The 10278-nt window shown below is 38.5% G+C and overlaps 1 pseudogene; it reads right to left on the bottom strand.

Annotated features, from left to right (window-relative positions):
• Positions 1–8653: 8653 nt before the first annotated feature.
• On the bottom strand, positions 8654–9569 carry LOC102904126 (large ribosomal subunit protein uL11-like; annotated as a pseudogene).
• Positions 9570–10278: the final 709 nt, after the last annotated feature.

The raw sequence follows: 10278 nt of genomic DNA, 5'->3' as shown, positions 1-10278 counted from the left end.
AAAGTTTATTTGAAGTTTATAGCACTCTAAGCTAAGTATAATAGAACACATCAGGAGGATCATGAGTTCAAAGCCAACCAGGTCTACAAAGTCAGTTCAAGATTACCTCAGTTAAAGCTTAGCTAGACGCTATCTCATAGACAAAAGAGAGAAAAGGATAGAGGAAGGAAAAGAGGGAGAGAGATGGGGGAATGAGAGAGAAAGGAAATGTGGGAGAGAGGAAGCAAAGCCTAAAAGAAGAAAGAAAGAAAATGAGACTACTCCACTTGTTACTTTGAGCATATTGCTCATATGTGACAACATATCAAAAGTATTGTTAGCAGCTATGGTTAGAGTCCCACCTTTTTTCTTTTAGCTTTTTATATTCTCCAAAGGCGTAGCACTTACCAGCATAGACAAACTTTCCTGTCTGAGGTAGTGATGGCAACATAATTCTTACATTGTTAAGAAACTAAATTCTGTTTAGTGAATGGCCTTTCAAAACCCATGCAGTGTTTAATGTCTTTGTCATCTGAGAAGCACACTAAGAATAAAAACAAATTCTATTTTTATATTCCTTTGGGATGCTAATCAAAACTCAGATCAATTGACTGATAGGTGTCTTATTAAACAACTCCTCTCTCTGCCTCTGTTGTCTGTCTGTCTGTCTGTCTGTCTCTCTCTCTCTCTTTCTCTTTTTCTCTCTCTCTCCCACATGAGTAAACAAGATGTCACAGGATGGAGGTCTTAACCTACTCAGGAACTCACATAGATGTAAGGCAAACAAGAATCTTTCTCATGGGAAGGACACTGCAGCTGACCTCTTTGGGATCCTCCTGCTTTCACTGACTCTGGTTTATGCTCAGTTTCAATCTCTTCACATGCACCAAGTTTTAAAAGTCTCTACAGAAAATGACAAGGGTCTGGGGCTGTTCATTCTATATTGCAGAAATGTGGAGCTTCCATTTTTGACTATTCTTTATTTCTCAGCTTCTATAGAATGGATACACCAATGTCACCTTTCAGTAAGATAGTCATGGACAGCAGAAGGCCTGGAAATGCCAATTGTAATTAACTTTCTTTTCAAATATGTTTGACAGTTTCATGCTGAGAAGTGCTTCTTACCTTTTGAACTTTCAGATTGCTTGGCTGGGCAAAATGTGTATCATTTTCTTTTAAAATTGCCTTACAAAGAGCTATGTACTATGGTATTCTTGCACACGTCAGCCATTTATAAGAGATTTAGATTTTTAAGCAGATTATCCTTGTTCCAAGTGAGAGACCTTGCTTTTGTCTGAAGCATGGGCTATGTTCAGGTGTACATCAGAGTCCCAGGACAAGGACATTCAGAAATTCATAAATGTCAAAGAGAATGACCCTTCCTCATGGCCTATCATCCCAGATGCTCTACCAGGCAGAATTCCACAATCCTGTGAGAACCAGAATGGTGATTTTTTTGACAACAGCTAAAGATGGGAAAGAAATGTTCCTTGAGTTCAGCTTCCCACATTATGGTTATTCATCACTTTTAAAATAACATAAAAAATCAATAAAAATCGAAGAACTCTATAAATGCATCTTTTCCTAATTGAGAAACTTAACCTGACTTTTGCAGAAAGAATAATATACCTTACTGTGACCTACTTAAAAATGTAAAAAATCACTTTATAGCTGATTATTTCAATCTTTCATTTGGCCTGTATACTCTTTTTCCATAACCGGAGTGTTCGTGTTTTACTGTTGTTGTTGTTGTTTTAAAAGGAAAATAACAGTCTAAATTCTCAGCAGCATTTTGATCGAGGAGAAAATTTTCATACTTCAATAGTGCACGTAATGGAATTGGTCAGATTTGAAGCATGGGAGCACACTTTATCTTGGATCTTTAATTTCTTACAGTTCAGCTGACAGGAATTTAACTAAAATTCAGGTTATGTGACCAGTAAGCATACTTCTCAAATAGTATAATATTCACCTTAATTTTGTAGTACATTTCTATAAAAGGGGTAGGTTATACTCTTATTTTAATAATTTATAGGTTTATTTATTTTTACCTTTATGTGTGTGTTTAGTCTTGTATGCATGCGCACCACATATGTCTTGTGCCTTGGAGGTCAGAAGATGATTTTAAACCCGGGAACTGCAGTTACTGATGACTGTGTACCACCAATAGATGCTGGTAACTGAACGTGGATCCTCTACAAGAGCAAAATGTGCACTTAACCACTGAATTATCTTTCCAGCCCCAAGAATACTCATATTTGTATTAATCTTTTGGCTAATAAGAAATAATTTTAAACTATGTTTATACCCAAAGATACAAATATGTTGAATAATATTAATTTTCACAGGGGTTAAAATACATAAGAAATGCTTGTTAAAAACCCATTTTGACATTCCCTTATGTAGCCACCAGATCAACAGAAGAAACAGATTGAGGCTTACACCACACTGGTATAATGACCTTTTATCCAAAAATATAAAAATGAAATTAAATGATTGATTCTTGATTTCCTCAAAATCAAAAGCTTTAATTAACATATAATGTTATCAATTTCTTTATGATTTTATAATTACAAAGATCTTTTGCTCTAAATACCAAAGAAAAACCCAGTTCAGCTTACTGTAAACATACTATCTGATATTCTGTTGAGTATGCTCCAAATATGGATTATGGGAGTCAGGAATAAGTGGCTTTCGGTAGTATTTTCTGTTAGTGTCCAAGAATGTTTAACCCGTGCTGTTTCTATGTGAGACACCAAATCAAGGCAGCCAATTGACCTGAAGAAGCTATCTGCATGTTTATTACTACTTGGTGAAAATGTTCTGCATCTCTGAGAGTTTGAACTGGAAGTTCCCTCTGAAGGAATGTGAGGGTTCAGTCTTGATGGATCTACTCAAGCCCCATTACCAGAGTGTTAACTTTTCAGACTGTGTCACCAAGGAAGGGATCCTTTCATTTCCAGTCCTATCATTTTACTACATGATTTTTGAGGACTAGTAGAAAATATGAAACAAGAGAGTTTTCCCCTGATATTTTCAGGGAGAAAGCAATGTGAATAAAACATTAAATATAATTATATTTATATTAATAGATATAAATAATCAAGTATTGAGGTCAGTTTTTGTTAAGTTAACACAAGTGGGAGCTGTCTAAGAAGAAAGTTCAATTAAAAAAAATGGTCCCATCAGATTGGCTTAAAAGCAAGACTGTGGAGAATTTTCTCGATTGATGAGAGGGCCCAGCTCATTATGGGTGGTGCCACCCCTGGACAGGTGATTCGAGGGTGTATAAGAAAACAAACTGAGCAAAAAGAAGCAAGGCAGTAATCAGTATCTTCCATGGCCTCTGCTTCAGTACCTGCCTAGGTTCCTGCTTTAAGTTTCTGCCTCAGTTTCCCTCAATGAACTATGGCCAGGAATATGTAAGCAAAACAAACCCTTTCACTCCCAAATTGCTTTTGTCCTGGTGTTTATGACAGCAGAAGAAACCCTAACTAGGGCAAATATAATATCTACTGAAGTGTCTTAGCTTCTCTAATTTAATATGGATTGTTGTTTTATAACCTAGTCAATTCATTGTTAGCATCATTTTCATAAGCTGTAAAAGGAAGCGTCCAAAAGCCTTTCCTGTATTAAGTTCAACTTAAGAAGGCAAGCTGGCAAAGGTAGCCAGGAAATTTGAAGTGGCATACATATGTCTTGGTAGTACAAAACATAGGATTTTGCTGGCCGTCATAAAGTAAAGAAGATAACACTTGACTGATACAGTGTGGAAGGACAGAATTTGTAGTTATAGTTAACATGTCATTCATATTTAACTTCTGCCTTCAAGAGATCCTAATAGTAGGTTGTTTTGAGGTGGATTTCAGTTATAAATTGGTAGGACCTTCAAAACTTAAAAGCTTCCCATTGATTCTGATGTTACAATAATCCAGTACATGTATCTCTACCACATATCAGTGACTAATTTGTCCAAAATACTCACCTACTTTAGAAATCACCACAGTGTAAAAATCTGCATATCTAGTAACATGAATACACAAAACCATATAGATCTTAGGGTTGGAGGAGGAATGGAAAGTGGGACAATATTATAGTGTTGTACTGATAAGTGTAACTCATTCTATCCTCTAATTCCCAGGGATATACAAACTAAATCAAATTGTCTCTTGAATGCACTTCCACAGTCCTTTCAGCACCTCCCCCATTCCATTTTTCAAATACCACAGTTATCAAACTATTTGTAGCTATTGCAAATATCTTAGCCTGGCAAATTTCTTAGTCACATCTTTGTCACCCAAGTTATTACAAACTGGATTATGGTCCATATCACCAGGTTTTCTTCTTGCCTTTATAATATTTCTTAAAACTTGCAGTAAATGTGGCATAACATGGCTTAGGGTTAGTTCAAATAATTTCTTCATATCCTACTTTAAGACAATGAAAAAGCTGTAACTGATGCTTTGGGACACAATTCTGATAGAGAGAAGAGAAAGCAAGTTAATTAGGATTTCCTGGATTTTAGAGAAGACAACCCAGAAATATAGGTACTAATTGCCACATCTTTCCTCAGTCAAAACCCAGCACCACTCTGTTTCTTTGCTATTCATGAGCTCATCTTGCCCCCTAGGACACCATTGACACATTAACCCTAGACCTAAAAACAATGTTATCTCATGGAATTAATTTGTAAATTTTATATATACACTGCATCTATCTTTTTAAAGATATTAGTAGCCATGTTAAAATTAAAATACTAACACATTAGTGTTCTCAGGCTACCTTTGCAAAATCCAACAGACAGTTATGGATACAGGAACTCAAGGTCAAGGCACTTGAAATATAGTATCTGCTGAGGCTGGTTTCAGTGGTCTGTCAATAGCCACCTCTATGCTAGTCTTCATATCACTAGCATTTTCTCTATGCATATTTCTCTGAGTCTTTGCTTCTTCTTACAAGCCACCAGTTCTACTGGTTGCCATTGCACAAAGGCCCCATTTAGCCTTAATTTTCTCTTTAGTAGCTCCATCTCTAGTCAAACTGTGGGATATAACTTCATTGTATCATCTTTACATGGGACAGAAACGAGTCAATGATAGATACATTTTGTTTGAAAAGGTGTTTTTTTTTTTTTTACTCAGTATTTCAACATGTAACATTTTATATGTATTCACATATCTCTTTTCATGCTAAGCCTTCGAAATCTGATGTTCCACACTCTCCACCACATGTTAGCTTGTACTAGTCATCTTTCAAATACTTTTTATGTGCTAGGGGCCACCCAATCAGGCGGTACAGTTGTCACAGCACCCATGATGTTATCCCAAAGTAAGATGCAGAAAACAATAGTCCAGATGATTTCATGATTGTGGAAACCCTTCACTGGGAAGTTTGTCCTGTCTTATCTTTGTAGTAATATTCTCTTCCACTATGGCCTCCAAATAGAAATACCCTGATGCACTTCACCTATGGAAATGTTTAGACAGGAAAGACTGCAAACCCACTTCACCTATCAAAACCACTTGAGTTATATATGTCTTGATGCCTACAAGAAAGTATGCTCACTTTTGTCCACATTAAAATCTTCTTGCCAAAATTAACATGAATCTCATCATTGTCGAGTCAAATCTTAGTTTCCTTCCTGTTTCTCTGTTCTTGTTAACACATCCTCCATTCTTTCAATCATCTACCTTCAGGAGATCAAATGTGGTTTTCTCTGAATTCTGACGATAAGTAAATTATCCCCCCTACATCTGTCTGTGTCTGTCTGTCTGTCTCTCTCTCTCTCTCTCTCTCTCTCTGGGGGGGGTTGTGATTTTTTCTTTGTCTTGTATTTCTTTTCATGTTTGCCATCGTTCTGATTGTGTTTGGGTATATTATTCTAAACTTTTATACTAGCCTCTAAACTGTTCTTTTACTCATCGTCTTGATGACTTATGCTATATAAACCTGTTGTTTATACTTCTTAGAACATAGGTATGAACCTGTTACTCTTACCAATTAGCTATTGAACTGAATACATACATACTTTATATTTCTTTCCAGGATTTAGAGTTAATCAGTCCTGTCTCCAACCTTGTGGTAGTTTGAATGAGAAGGTGCCCCATTGACCCACATAATTCTGTATTTGGTTCCCAGTTGGTGGACAGTTTTTGGACAATTCAGAAGTATTGGAACATGTCACTGTGTCACAGGCTTTGTGATTTCAAAAGCCCACACCAGACCCAGTCTTCTCTCTCCCTCTGCCTTCTGCGTGTGGATCATGTAAGCTCTTAGCTATTGCTCTAACATCCACTGTAATGGTTATAGAATAATCCCCTAAAACTGTAAGCAAGGCCCCAATTAAGTGTCTTCTTTTATAAATAGCATTGACCATGGTGTCTCTTTATAGCAGTTAAGACATATGTCTCTACCATCTTTAAGCTATATTATTTGCTTTCATACACTCCAGTTTAAATAAGTGAGCAGTCATTGTTTGTTGGAATTCATTAAATATTTTTATTTGAAACTTTTTCTCATGTAATGCTCATTGCTGGAAATTACCTTTTGTTACCCACTCAGCTTTAGCAAAAATGCCTTCATCATGAAGCCTTTCAGAATCATTCCAGCAAGAAATTATTTCTTGATTTATTCATTTCCAAATATCTAGGTTGTTTTTTTTGGGGGGGATCACCATTTTATCCTTAGTACTAGTAAATCAAAAATGAAAGAGTTGGGGTACCTAATGCCAGAGTTATGAATGTATAACCATCATCAACCATTTGTTATTTAACAATATCTGTGAACCTTCTATTATGTACTAGACATTGTTCTAGGCTCTGAGAATATAACAATAAATAATAGAGATGTAACTACTCTCAGACAGCTTATATTCTGGTGGGCAATACAGTGAGCATTCAAAAATATATCAGGAAAATACAGTTAATAGCCATCAATATTATGCCAATAGTTATAAGAAGATAATGTGATAGAGTGAGTTTATGTCTACTATGCAGAGGAAAGAGAATGATGTTAAATCTTAGAGATGGAGCATAGACTGAAGGAGGAATTGATGATAGATTGAAGTGGATAGTTTGAAGGGGAAAGAGTATTGTAGGAAAAGTGTTTGCCTGAGGGGCGACTTGGGAGGTAGAGGAGTTTGTGTGCAGGACAGATGACCTGAGTTCAATCCCCAGGACCCACAAGGTGGCAGGAGAGAACCTACACTGTAGAGTTGTCCTCTGTCCTTCACAAGCAAATAATCACACATACACATCTGTACATTCTAGTATATATACACACACACATAAATGCATAAATAGATCAATAATAACTTTTTTAAAGATCACAAAGCAGAACTTGCTTGACACATTAAAAAGATAAACTTATCAACACCATAGACACAGGGATTGCTGAGAAAAGAGGACATTATAAAGATCTAAGAATGGAATACAGGGTACTAGATAAAACGTTTTTGTATTAGCAGACAAAAGTCGATATGGTATTGGAAAATGTGCTGAAAGAAACATGGACAATTTCAACATAAACTAGGAAGTGGTCACAAGGCTTTCTAATGAGGCAGTAGGCATACATAGTACAATCATTGTGAATGGTAATGTAATAGAAGCAATTGAGTGCAAAATCTTAGCAGGGATAAATTAATCCAAATATTTGTGTTGGGGTCAGTCATGGACTTGCAAACCCCAAGTCCAGTCTTAGGATGCCCTTTCATTAACTCAGACTGTGTGTCATTTCTCCACATAAAGCACATCCTATTTTTTAATTAAGAATTTTTTTTATTCATTTTACATAACAACCACAGATCCCCCTCTCATCCCTCCTCCAGCTCCCCCACCCCAGCCTTCCCTTCCTCACCCACCCATCCCCTCCACCAAAAAGGTAAGCCCCCCCATGGGGAGTCAGCAAAGCCTGATATATTCAGTTGAGGCAGGTCCAAGCCCCTCCCACCTGTATGAAGGCTGTGCAAGGTGTTCCACCATAGGAAATGGGCTCCATAAGGCCAGCTCATGCACCAGGGATAGATCCTGATCCCACAGCCAGGGGCACCTTAAACAGACCAAGCTATATAACTGTCTCACTTATGCAGAGGGTCTAGTCCAGTTCATGCAGAGGCTCCTGCTGTTGGTATAAAATTCATGAGTTCCCACTAGCTTGGTTCAGTTGTGTCTATAGATTTCCCCATCATGATCTTGATGCCCCTTGCTCATAGAATCCCTCTTCCCTTTCTTTAACTGGATTCCTAGAGCTCAGCCTGGTGCTTGGCTGTGGATCTCTGCATCTGTTTCCACCAGTTATTAGATGAAGGTTCTATAATGACAGCTATGGTATTCACCAATCTGATTACCAGGGTAGGCCAGCTCAGGCACCCTCTCCACTACTGCTAGTAGTCCAAACTGGGGTCATCTTTGTAGGTTCCTAGTAATTCCCTAGCACTAGGTTTCTCTCTATCCCCATGATGTCTCTGTCTATCAAGATATCTCTTTCATTGCTCATCCACACTGTCCATGTTCCAGCTTGACCATCCCATTCCCTTATGTTCTCATGCCCCATCCCCTACCTTCTATTGCCCTCCCTTGCCCCCAGTTTACTCAGGAGATCTCATCTATTTCCCCTTTCCAGGGTGATCCATATAAATCATTGTTTTGTTGTTGTTGTTGTTTTCAGATAGATGGTCTTTTATTGAAATATTCTCTCTTGTTGCTTCTTAACTAGCTGGGCATTCCACTACACCACGGTTGATGTCATGAGGATGGTGGCCTTCCACATTGCAGCCCACAGACTGTGAAGGACCCAGGACCTCTTTAATAGTTCCAGAAAGCTCTTTGGCTAAAGACTGGTGACGCATCTGCTGGGTAATATTGATGATCTCATCGAAAATGATATTTCCACTGTGTTTAATGTTCTTCTGCTCTTTCTGTCTCTTGGTGGATCCTTGAGGGCTTTGATGATCAGGGCAGAGGCAGAGGGCACCACCTAGGTCTGGGCCTGTCTGTTCTGGATGGTCAGCTTCACTGTGATCCTCAGACCTTTCCAGTCACCGGTTGCCTTAGCAATGTCACCACCAACTTTTTTTTGGAGACAGACCCAGGGGACCGATCTTGGGGGCCAAGGCAGATGTGGCGTGGACCTCACCTCCAGTGCACCTCAATTACACGACTTTGTAGCTAGAGTTTTCCTGCCTTGCCCATAGTCAGGACAAATCTTTGTTACCCGCCAGTCCCACAGCCACTCAGACCCAACCAAGTAAACACAGAGAGACTTATATTGCTTACAAACTGTATGGCCATGGCAGGCCTCTTGCTAACTGTTCTTATAGCTTAAATTAATCCATTTCCACAAATCTATACCCTGCCACACGGCTCATGGCTTACTGGCATTTTCACATGCTGCTTGTCCTGGCAGAGGTTGGCAGTGACTCCTTCTGCCTTCCTGTTCTTTCTTTTCTCCTCTCTGTTAGTCCCACCTATACTTCTTGCCTAGCCACGGGCCAATCAGTGTTTTATTTGTTGACCAATCAGAGCAACACATTTGCCATACAGAACACCCCACAGCACGACTTTGATCTCCTTGAGGTTGAACTTGGGCGGCATGGTGGAGGCGGCTGGTGTTGGATGAACCCAGTATCGGGACGACCAAAAAAAGTTGCACCATAGCCTCCTCCAAGGCACAAGCCGAAAAGCTTAAAGCATATTCTTAAGGGGAGAAAATCTAATGTTCTATCTCCCCTCCTTAAAACACTCTGAATAATGATTAATGCACAATGGTGAGCCATACCGCTTTGAATGAATATATTTTCAGAATATGTACGTGTGTGTGTGTGTGTGTGTGTGTGCACGTTGAAGCTGATTTCACTGATAGAATAAAAAAGAGCAGAAAGAATTAAGTCTGGGGAAACAGAGGTATGTTTAGAATGATTTTTGAATTGCATGTAAAGGTGCAACACTGAAGGAGGAATGTTCAGCTGTTATAACAAACTATTCCAGGAGTAGTATCAACACACACTACCACAGTGGTCAAGCTTGCAACTTAGGGATTTGGGGCAATTATGCTTCTCAACAATGAGTCATATATTCTCATGAATTTTAATACAGGTCTAGATTATAATAACATCCATTTCCCTGGGGAAGTACAAGAAACCTTTACCCTCTCCTAAATCCCTAAAGACAAAGCAAAACTCAAAACAAAACATCCTCACATTTCTACCAAAGTCTAACGTGGGAATCAATGAGTTTATTGAGCTTACTGACAGAATATGACAGGAGTAAAGATGAACTGAAAGAGCTGCATCACAAGAAAGGC

The sequence above is a fragment of the Peromyscus maniculatus genome, chromosome 2, assembly GCF_049852395.1.
Source record: "Peromyscus maniculatus bairdii isolate BWxNUB_F1_BW_parent chromosome 2, HU_Pman_BW_mat_3.1, whole genome shotgun sequence".
Lineage (NCBI taxonomy): Eukaryota > Metazoa > Chordata > Mammalia > Rodentia > Cricetidae > Peromyscus > Peromyscus maniculatus.
The sequence above is the reverse complement of the archived record's forward strand: the minus strand, read 5'-3'. Positions and strand labels throughout refer to the sequence as shown.